Genomic DNA, 10,947 nt, shown 5'->3' with positions numbered 1-10,947 from the left:
CCTCTGTTCCTAGATTATGGTCATCTTCTATGTTGAGACTTTTACTCTGCCTCATCACACATTATCAGATCCACAAAATCCTGATCCCTAGTTGGATCATATTGTACTCACAAGTTGTCCTGAAAACATTTGATTAATTCCTCATTGTGGTTTCCCTTGCCATCCTCACTCTCCCAATCTTCCTGCTGCTGAAAGTCACCCACGATTAATGTACTGCCTTTGTTACATGCCCTCACTAGCTCCGGGTTTATTCTCTCTCCCACACTAGAGCTCCTGTTACGGGGCTGATAGACTATCCTGAGCAGTGTTTCTGTTCCATTTTTATTTCTTGAGATTTATTGTTTGAGATTTGGCGGTTGTTTAAAGGCGAGCAGTGGAGGTGTGGGGAAGTTCTTGGCGAGGTTCTCATCCTCATTGATAATGTGTTGTTGGTCACGAAGAACATGGCGTAGTTTTTCAGCTCCTGGGAAGTGCTGGACAACGAAGGGTATCCTGTCAGTTGCAGCACATGTCTATCTCCTGAGGAGGTCATTACGGTTCCTTGCTGTGGCACGTTGGAACTGGCGGTCGATGAGTTGAGCATCGTGCCCCGTTTTTATGAGGGCATCCCTGAGTACGTGCAGGTGCCCGTCATATTCCTCCTCATCTGAGCAGATCCAGTGTACACATAGGACTTGTCCATAGGGGATGGCTGTTTTAATATGTTTTGGGTGGAAGCTGGAGAAGTGTAGCATTGTGAGGTTGTCTGTGGATTTGCGGTAGAGTATGGTGCTGAGGTGTCCCTCTTTGATGGAGACGCATGTGTCCAAGAATGAGACAGATAGTCGAGAGTAGTCCATGGTGAGTTTGATGGTGGGATGAAACTTGTTGGTGTCACTGTGTAGTTTTATCAGTGACTCCTCGCCATGGGTCCAGAGGAAGAAAATGTCGTCAATGTACCTGGTGTTGGTTGGAGATCCTGGGTAGAGATGAAGTCTTGTTTGAACCTGTGCATGAAGATGTTGGTATATTGGGGTGCAAATTTAGTCCCCATGGCTGTTCTATGTGTCTGGATGAAGAACTGATTGGAGAAAGTGAGGACTGCAGATGCTGGAGATCAGAGCTGAAAATGTGTTGCTGGAAAAGCGCAGCAGGTCTATCAGAATCAGGTTTAGAATCAGTCTAAACATTATAGCACAGACAGGGAACACAGGGGGGCTAACACCCTCAACATCTTATCTGGGCTGACACCAATTGTTACAGTTATCCTGAGAATGTAATTTTTTAAAAAAGGGTTTTGTGATTTACATATGAAAGAAGTGAAACTATCGTGATATTCGAACAGTTGAGAGACTTAAACAATCAAGGTATTTTTCAATGTATAATTTCAGTTACATCACACTGTAAACTTTTGCTATAAATTCTGTGCCTTACAACTGTGTACTCCACAACCACCTGATGAAGGAGCGTCGCTCCGAAAGCTAGTGCTTCCAAATCAACCTGTTGGACTATAACCTGGTTTTGTGTGAATTTGAACTTTGTCCACCCCAGTCCAACACCAGCATCTCCAAATCATGACTACATTTATTTTGTTCCAAATATTACATACATTCAAGTAAAGCCCATTTAATGAAGCTTTGTCTTGGCAAATTGCCCCTGGTCTGACCCTATTTCCTGCTGTACTGATATCCTACTCAGCAATCAGCCTTTTTCCCTGCACTCGAAGGGGCTAATGACATCTCCCTGCGGATCAGCTCTCCCACTTTGCTCTCACTCTGAGAGTTTCCTGTTTACACTGAATCCCTGTTAAAGCAGTTTGGTTATCCTTCGCCCTGAATCCCCACAACAACCTGATTTCCAACAATATACTCCACTCAACTTTCTTCAGAACCGAAAGGTGTTGGAAACTGTTATTTTTAAAAATACTTTGGACAAAAGCAGAGAATGAACAGGAAGGCTAAGGGGGATGTGCAGTAAAGCTTGGAACACAACACTTACAACTGCAATAAACATGACAGTAAATACAGATCTAATGCAGAAGAGTTGGACAAAGAGAGGTTAAACAGGTGGAAATGATGGTGTGAACGAGAGAGAATGGGTCCTCTGTGCTTCGTACAAAGTAAACAAAACACAAATACAACACAGCTCAGTGACGTAATGTTGAGGCCTGCCGCACTGTCGGAGGGTCAGTGCTGAGGGAGTGCCGCACTGTCAGAGGGTCAGTGCTGAGGGAGTGCCGCACTGTCAGAGGGTCAGTGCTGAGGGAGTGCCGCACTGTCAGAGGGTCAGTGCTGAGGGAGTGCCGCAGTGTCAGAGGGTCAGTACTGAGGGAGTGCTGCACTGTCGGAGGGTCAGTACTGAGGGAGTGCCGCACTGTCAGAGGGTCAGAGCTGAGGGAGTGCCGCACTGTCAGGGGGTCAGTGCTGAGGGAGTGCCGCACTGTCAGAGGGTCAGTGCTGAGGGAGTGCCGCACTGTCAGAGGGTCAGTGCTGAGGGAGTGCTGCACTGTCGGAGGGTCAGTACTGAGGGAGTGCTGCACTGTCGGAGGGTCAGTGCTGAGGGAGTGTTGCACTGTCAGAGGGTCAGTGCTGAGGGAGTGCTGCACTGTCAGAGGGTCAGTGCTGAGGGAGTGCTGCACTGTCAGAGGGTCAGTGCTGAGGGAGTGCTGCACTGTCGGAGGGTCAGTGCTGAGGGAGTGCTGCACTGTCAGAGGGTCAGCGCTGAGGGAGTGCTGCACTGTCAGAGGGTCAGTGCTCAGGGAGTGCTGCACTGTCAGAGGGTCAGTACTGAGGGAGTGCTGCACTGTCGGAGGGCCAGTTGCTGAGGGAGTGCCGCACTGTCGGAGGGTCAGTGCTGAGGGAGTGCCGCACTGTCGGAGGGTCAGTGCTGAGGGAGTGCCGCACTGTCGGAGGGTCAGTGCTGAGGGAGTGCCGCACTGTCGGAGGGTCAGTGCTGAGGGAGAGCCGCACTGTCAGAGGGTCAGTACTGAGGGAGAGCCGCACTGTCAGAGGGTCAGTGCTGAGGGAGAGCCGGACTGTCAGAGGGTCAGTGCTGAGGGAGTGCCGCACTGTCAGAGGGTCAGTGCTGAGGGAGTGCCGCACTGTCAGAGGGTCAGTGCTGAGGGAGTGCTGCACTGTCGGAGGGTCAGTACTGAGGGAGTGCTGCACTGTCGGAGGGTCAGTGCTGAGGGAGTGTTGCACTGTCAGAGGGTCAGTGCTGAGGGAGTGCTGCACTGTCGGAGGGTCAGTGCTGAGGGAGTGCTGCACTGTCAGAGGGTCAGCGCTGAGGGAGTGCCGCACTGTCAGAGGGTCAGTGCTGAGGGAGTGCTGCACTGTCGGAGGGTCAGTACTGAGGGAGTGCTGCACTGTCGGAGGGTCAGTGCTGAGGGAGTGTTGCACTGTCAGAGGGTCAGTGCTGAGGGAGTGCTGCACTATCAGAGGGTCAGTGCTGAGGGAGTGCTGCAGTGTCAGAGGGTCAGTGCTGAGGGAGTGCTGCACTGTCGGAGGGTCAGTGCTGAGGGAGTGCTGCACTGTCAGAGGGTCAGTGCTGAGGGAGTGCTGCACGGTCGGAGGGTCAGTGCTGAGGGAGTGCTGCACTGTCAGAGGGTCAGTACTGAGGGGGTGCTGCACTGTCAGAGGGTCAGTACTGAGGGAGTGCCGCACTGTCAGAGGGTCAGTACTGAGGGAGTGCTGCACTGTCAGAGGGTCAGCGCTGAGGGAGTGCTGCACTGTCAGAGGGTCAGTGCTGAGGGAGTGCTGCACTGTCAGAGGGTCAGTAATGAGGGAGTGCTGCACTGTCAGGGGGTCAGTGCTGAGGGAGTGCTGCACTGTCAGAGGGTCAGTGCTGAGGGAGTGCCACAGTGTCAGAGGGTCAGTGCTCAGGGAGTGCTGCACTGTCGGAGGGTCAGTGCTGAGGGAGTGCAGCACTGTCGGAGGGTCAGCGCTGAGGGAGTGCTGCACTGTCGGAGGGTCAGTACTGAGGGAGTGCTGCACTGTCAGAGGGTCAGTACTGAGGGAGTGCCGCAGTGTCAGAGGGTCAGTGCTCAGGGAGTGCTGCACTGTCGGAGGGTCAGTGCTGAGGGAGTGCTGCACTGTCAGATGGTCAGTACTGAGGGAGTGCTGCACTGTCAGAGGGTCAGTGCTGAGGGAGTGATGCACTGTCAGAGTGTCAGTAATGAGGGAGTGCCGCACTGTCAGAGGGTCAGCGCTGAGGGAGTGCTGCACTGTCAGAGGGTCAGTGCTGAGGGAGTGATGCACTGTCAGAGGGTCAGTGCTGAGGGAGTGCTGCACTGTCAGAGGGTCAGTGCTGAGGGAGTGCTGCACTGTCAGAGGGTCAGTGCTGAGGGAGTGCTGCACTGTCGGAGGGTCAGTGCTGAGGGAGTGCTGCACTGTCGGAGGGTCAGTAATGAGGGAGTGCTGCACTGTCGGAGGGTCAGTGCTGAGGGAGTGCTGCACTGTCACATGGTCAGTACTGAGGGAGTGCCGCAGTGTCAGAGGGTCAGTGCTCAGGGAGTGCTGCACTGTCGGAGGGTCAGTGCTGAGGGAGTGCTGCACTGTCAGATGGTCAGTACTGAGGGAGTGCTGCACTGTCAGAGGGTCAGTGCTGAGGGAGTGATGCACTGTCAGAGTGTCAGTAATGAGGGAGTGCCGCACTGTCAGAGGGTCAGCGCTGAGGGAGTGCTGCACTGTCAGAGGGTCAGTGCTGAGGGAGTGATGCACTGTCAGAGGGTCAGTGCTGAGGGAGTGCTGCACTGTCAGAGGGTCAGTGCTGAGGGAGTGCTGCACTGTCAGAGGGTCAGTGCTGAGGGAGTGCTGCACTGTCGGAGGGTCAGTGCTGAGGGAGTGCTGCACTGTCGGAGGGTCAGTAATGAGGGAGTGCTGCACTGTCGGAGGGTCAGCACTGAGGGAGTGCTGCACTGTCAGAGGGTCAGTGCTGAGGGAGTGCTGCACTGTCAGAGGGTCAGTAATGAGGGAGTGCTGCACTGTCAGAGGATCAGTGCTGAGGGAGTGCTGCACTATCAGAGGGTCAGTGCTGAGGGAGTGCTGCAGTGTCAGAGGGTCAGTGCTGAGGGAGTGCTGCACTGTCGGAGGGTCAGTGCTGAGGGAGTGCTGCACTGTCAGAGGGTCAGTGCTGAGGGAGTGCTGCACGGTCGGAGGGTCAGTGCTGAGGGAGTGCTGCACTGTCAGAGGGTCAGTACTGAGGGGGTGCCGCACTGTCAGAGGGTCAGTACTGAGGGAGTGCCGCACTGTCAGAGGGTCAGTACTGAGGGAGTGCTGCACTGTCAGAGGGTCAGCGCTGAGGGAGTGCTGCACTGTCAGAGGGTCAGTGCTGAGGGAGTGCTGCACTGTCAGAGGGTCAGTAATGAGGGAGTGCTGCACTGTCAGGGGGTCAGTGCTGAGGGAGTGCTGCACTGTCAGAGGGTCAGTGCTGAAGGAGTGCCACAGTGTCAGAGGGTCAGTGCTCAGGGAGTGCTGCACTGTCGGAGGGTCAGTGCTGAGGGAGTGCAGCACTGTCGGAGGGTCAGTGCTGAGGGAGTGCTGCACTGTCGGAGGGTCAGTACTGAGGGAGTGCTGCACTGTCAGAGGGTCAGTACTGAGGGAGTGCCGCAGTGTCAGAGGGTCAGTGCTGAGGGAGTGCTGCACTGTCAGAGGGTCAGTGCTGAAGGAGTGCCACAGTGTCAGAGGGTCAGTGCTCAGGGAGTGCTGCACTGTCGGAGGGTCAGTGCTGAGGGAGTGCAGCACTGTCGGAGGGTCAGTGCTGAGGGAGTGCTGCACTGTCGGAGGGTCAGTACTGAGGGAGTGCTGCACTGTCAGAGGGTCAGTACTGAGGGAGTGCCGCAGTGTCAGAGGGTCAGTGCTCAGGGAGTGCTGCACTGTCGGAGGGTCAGTGCTGAGGGAGTGCTGCACTGTCAGAGGGTCAGTGCTGAGGGAGTGCTGCACTGTCGGAGGGTCAGTGCTGAGGGAGTGCTGCACTGTCGGAGGGTCAGTAATGAGGGAGTGCTGCACTGTCGGAGGGTCAGTGCTGAGGGAGTGCTGCACTGTCGGAGGGTCAGTAATGAGGGAGTGCTGCACTGTCAGAGGGTCAGTAATGAGGGAGTGCTGCACTGTCAGAGGGTCAGTGCTGAGGGAGTGCTGCACTGTCAGAGGGTCAGTGCTCAGGGAGTGCTGCACTGTCGGAGGGTCAGTGCTCAGGGAGTGAACATAGAACATAGAACATAGAAAGATACAGCGCAGTACAGGCCCTTCGGCCCTCGATGTTGCGCCGACCGAATCCTACCTAACCTACACTAGCCCAATAACTTCCAAATGCCTATCCAATGCCCGCTTAAATGACCATAAAGAAGGAGAGTTCACCACTGATACGGGCAGGGCATTCCATGAACTCACAACCCGCTGTGTAAAGAATCTACCCCTAACATCTGTCCTATACCTACCACCCCTTAATTTAAAGCTGTGTCCCCTAATAACACCTGACTCCATTAGCGGTAAAAGGTTCTCAGGTTCGACCCTATCTAAACCCCTAATCATCTTATACACCTCTATCAAATCTCCCCTAAACCTTCTCTTCTCCAATGAGAACAGCCCCAAGTGCCTCAGCCTTTCCTCATAAGATTTTCCTACCATTCCAGGTAACATCCTGGTAAACCTCCTCTGCACTCGTTCCAATGCCTCCACATCCTTCCTATAGTATGGCGACCAAAACTGCACACAATACTCCAGATGAGGCCGCACCAGGGTCTTATACAGTTGCAACATGACCTCAGGACTCCGGAACTCAATTCCTCTACCAATAAAGCCCAGTACACCATATGCCTTCCTCACAGCACTATTTACCTGGGTGGCAACTTTCAGAGATCTGTGTACATGGACACCAAGATCCCTCTGCTCGTCCACACTACCAAGTAGCCTACCATTAGCCCAGTAATCCATCATCTTGTTACTCCTACCAAAGTGAATGACTTCACACTTAGCTACATTGAATTCCATTTGCCACCTTTCTGCCCAGCTCTGCAACTTATCTATATCCCGCTGTAACCTACCACTTCCTTCCTCACTATCCACAACTCCACCGACTTTTGTGTCATCCGCAAACTTGCTTACCCAGCTTTCAAGCCCTTCCTCTAGATCATTTATAAAGATAACAAAAAGCAATGGTCCCAAAACAGATCCTTGTGGTACACCGCTAGTAACTGCACTCCAAGATGAACTTAGTCCATCAACTACTACCCTCTGTCTCCTTCCAGCCAGCCAATTCCTAATCCAAACCTCTAATGTATCCTCAATGCCATACCTCCGTAGTTTTAGCATTAGCCTACCATGGGGAACATTATCGAACGCCTTACTAAAATCCATATACACAACATCTACTGCTTTACCCTCGTCCACTTCCTTAGTCACCTTCTCAAAGAACTCAATAAGGTTTGTGAGGCATGACCTGCCCTTCACAAAACCATGCTGGCTATCCTTGATCACGTTATTCCTATCCAGATGTTCATAAATCTTATCCCTTACCATTCTCTCTAAGACTTTGCCCACCACTGAAGTCAGACTCACTGGCCTATAGTTACTAGGGCTATCCCTACTCCCTTTCTTGAACAAGGGAACCACATTCGCTATCCTCCAGTCCTCTGGTACTATTCCCGTTGACAATGACGACATAAAAATCCAGGCCAATGGCTCTGCTATCTCCTCCCTAGATTCCCATAGGATCCTAGGGTAAATGCCATCAGGCCCAGGAGACTTATCTATTTTCATCCTCTCCAATATTCCCAGAACCTCTTCCCTGCATATTTCCAGGCCATCCATTCTAATCATTTGTGATTCCATATTCACATCAGCAACAGTGTCCTGTTCCTGAGTGAATACTGATGAAAAGTATTGATTTAGTGTCTCTCCAATCTCCTCCGCCTCCACACACAACTTCCCACTACTATCCTTGACTGGACCGATACCTACCCTAGTCATCCTTTTATTCCTGACATACCTATAGAAAGCCTTTGGGTTTTCCCTAATCCTACCAGCTAAAGACTTTTCATGTCCCCTTCTCGCTTCTCTTAGCTCTCTCTTTAGATCCTTCCTGGCTACCTTATAACTCTCTATCGCCCCAACTGAACCTTCACGCCTCATCTTTACATATGCCGCCCTCTTCCCTTTCACAAGGGATTCCAATTCCTTATTAAACCACGGCTGCCTCACAAGGCCCTTTACACCATGCCTGACTGGTATGTGCTGCACTGTCAGAGGGTCAGTACTGAGGGAGTGCTGCACTGTCAGAGGGTCAGTGCTCAGGGAGTGCTGCACTGTCGGAGGGTCAGTGCTGAGGGAGTGCTGCACTGTCAGAGGTTCAGTACTGAGGGAGTGCTGTACTGTCAGAGGGTCAATACTGAGGGGGTGCCGCACTGTCAGAGGGTCAGTATTGAGGGAGTGCCGCACTGTCGGAGGGTCAGTATTGAGGGAGTGCCGCACTGTCAGAGGGTCAGTACTGAGGGAGTGCTGCACTGTCAGAGGGTCAGTACTGAGGGAGTGCCGCAGTGTCAGAGGGTCAGTGCTCAGGGAGTGCTGCACTGTCGGAGGGTCAGTGCTGAGGGAGTGCTGCACTGTCAGAGGGTCAGGACTGAGGGAGAGCCGCACTGTCAGAGGGTCAGTACTGAGGGAGTGCCGCAGTGTCAGAGGGTCAGTGCTGAGGGGGTGCTGCACTGTCAGAGGGTCAGTGCTGAGGGAGTGCTGCACTGTCAGAGGGTCAGGACTGAGGGAGAGCCGCACTGTCAGAGGGTCAGCACTGAGAGAGTGCTGCACTGTCAGAGGGTCAGTGCTGAGAGAGTGCTGCACTGTCGGAGGGTCAGTAATGAGGGAGTGCTGCACTGTCAGAGGGTCAGTACTGAGGGAGTGTTGCACTGTCAGAGGGTCAGTGCTGAGGGAGTGCTGCACTGTCAGAGGGTCAGTGCTGAGGGAGTGCTGCACTGTCAGAGGGTCAGTGCTGAGGGAGTGCTGCACTGTCAGAGGATCAGTGCTCAGGGAGTGCTGCACTGTCAGAGGGTCACTACTGAGGGAGTGCTGCACTGTCGGAGGGTCAGTGCTGAGGGAGTGCTGCACTGTCGGAGGGTCAGTGCTGAGGGAGTGTTGCACTGTCAGCGGGTCAGTACTGAGGGAGTGCCGCAGTGTCAGAGGGTCAGTGCTCAGGGAGTGCTGCACTGTCGGAGGGTCAGTGCTGAGGGAGTGCTGCACTGTCAGAGGGTCAGTGCTCAGGGAGTGCTGCACTGTCAGAGGGTCAGTACTGAGGGAGTGCCGCAGTGTCAGAGGGTCAGTGCTCAGGGAGTGCCGCACTGTCGGAGGGTCAGTGCTCAGGGAGTGCTGCACTGTCAGAGGGTCAGTACTGAGGAAGTGCCGCAGTATCAGAGGGTCAGTGCTCAGGGAGTGCTGCACTGTCGGAGGGTCAGTGCTCAGGGAGTGCTGCACTGTCAGAGGGTCAGTACTGAGGAAGTGCCGCAGTGTCAGAGGGTCAGTGCTGAGGGAGTGCTGCACTGTCGGAGGGTCAGTGCTGAGGGAGTGCTGCACTGTCAGAGGGTCAGGACTGAGGGAGTGCTGCACTGTCAGAGGGTCAGTACTGAGGGGGTGCCGCACTGTCAGAGGGTCAGTATTGAGGGAGTGCTGCACTGTCGGAGGGTCAGTATTGAGGGAGTGCCGCACTGTCAGAGGGTCAGTACTGAGGGAGTGCTGCACTGTCAGAGGGTCAGTACTGAGGTAGTGCCGCAGTGTCAGAGGGTCAGTGCTCAGGGTGTGCTGCACTGTCGGAGGGTCAGTGCTGAGGGAGTGCTGCACTGTCAGAGGGTCAGGACTGAGGGAGAGCCGCACTGTCAGAGGGTCAGTACTGCGGAAGTGCTGCACTTTCAGAGGGTCAGTGCTGAGGGAGTGCCGCACTGTCAGAGGGTCAGTACTGAGGAAGTGCTGCACTGTCAGTGGGTTAGTACTGAGGGAGTGCTGCACTGTCAGAGGGTCAGTGCTCAGGGAGTGCTGCACTGTCAGAGGGTCAGTAATGAGGGAGTGCTGCACTGTCAGAGGGTCAGCACTGAGGGAGTGTTGCACTGTCAGAGGGTCAGTGCTGAGGGAGTGCTGCACTGTCAGAGGGTCAGTACTGAGGGGGGGCCGCACTGTCAGAGGGTCAGTATTGAGGGAGTGCCGCACTGTCGGAGGGTCAGTATTGAGGGAGTCCCGCACTGTCAGAGGGTCAGTGCTGAGGGAGTGCTGCGCTGTCAGAGGGTCAGGACTGAGGGAGAGCCGCACTGTCAGAGGGTCAGTACTGCGGAAGTGCTGCACTGTCAGTGGGTTAGTACTGAGGGAGTGCTGCACTGTCAGAGGGTCAGTGCTCAGGGAGTGCTGCACTGTCGGAGGGTCAGTGCTGCACTGTCAGAGGGTCTGTACTGAGGGAGTGCCGCACTGTCAGAGGGTCAGTACTGAGGAAGTGCTGCACTGTCAGAAGGTCAGTGCTGAGGGAGCGCCACTCTGTAAGAGGGTCAGTGCTGAGGGAGCGATACACTGTCAGAGGGTCAGTGCTGAGGGAGTGCCGCACTGTTGGAGGGTCAGTGCTGAGGGAGTGCTGCATTGTCAGAGGGTCAGTGCTGAGGGCGTGCTGCACTGTCGGAGGGTCACTACTGACGGAGTGCTGCACTGTCAGAGGGTCAGTGCTGAGGGAGTGCTGCACTGTCAGAGGGTCAGTGTTGAGGGAGGGCGACTCCGGCAGAGGGTCAGTGCTGAGGGAGTGCTGCACTGTCAGAGGGTCGGTGCTGAGGGAGTGCCGCACTGTCGGAGGGTCAGTGCTGAGGGAGTGCTGCATTGTCAGCGGGTCAGTACTGAGGGAGTGCTGCACTGTCAGAGGGTCAGTGCTCAGGGAGTGCTGCACTGTCAGTGGGTCAGTGCTGAGTGTGAGACGTAAAAAGTCAGCTCAAGACAAATTCAGGAAAACAAAGTTTAT

Source organism: Hemiscyllium ocellatum, chromosome 2 (assembly GCF_020745735.1).
Source record: "Hemiscyllium ocellatum isolate sHemOce1 chromosome 2, sHemOce1.pat.X.cur, whole genome shotgun sequence".
In the NCBI taxonomy this organism is placed as follows: Eukaryota; Metazoa; Chordata; class Chondrichthyes; order Orectolobiformes; family Hemiscylliidae; genus Hemiscyllium; species Hemiscyllium ocellatum.
This window is presented reverse-complemented; position numbering follows the sequence as displayed.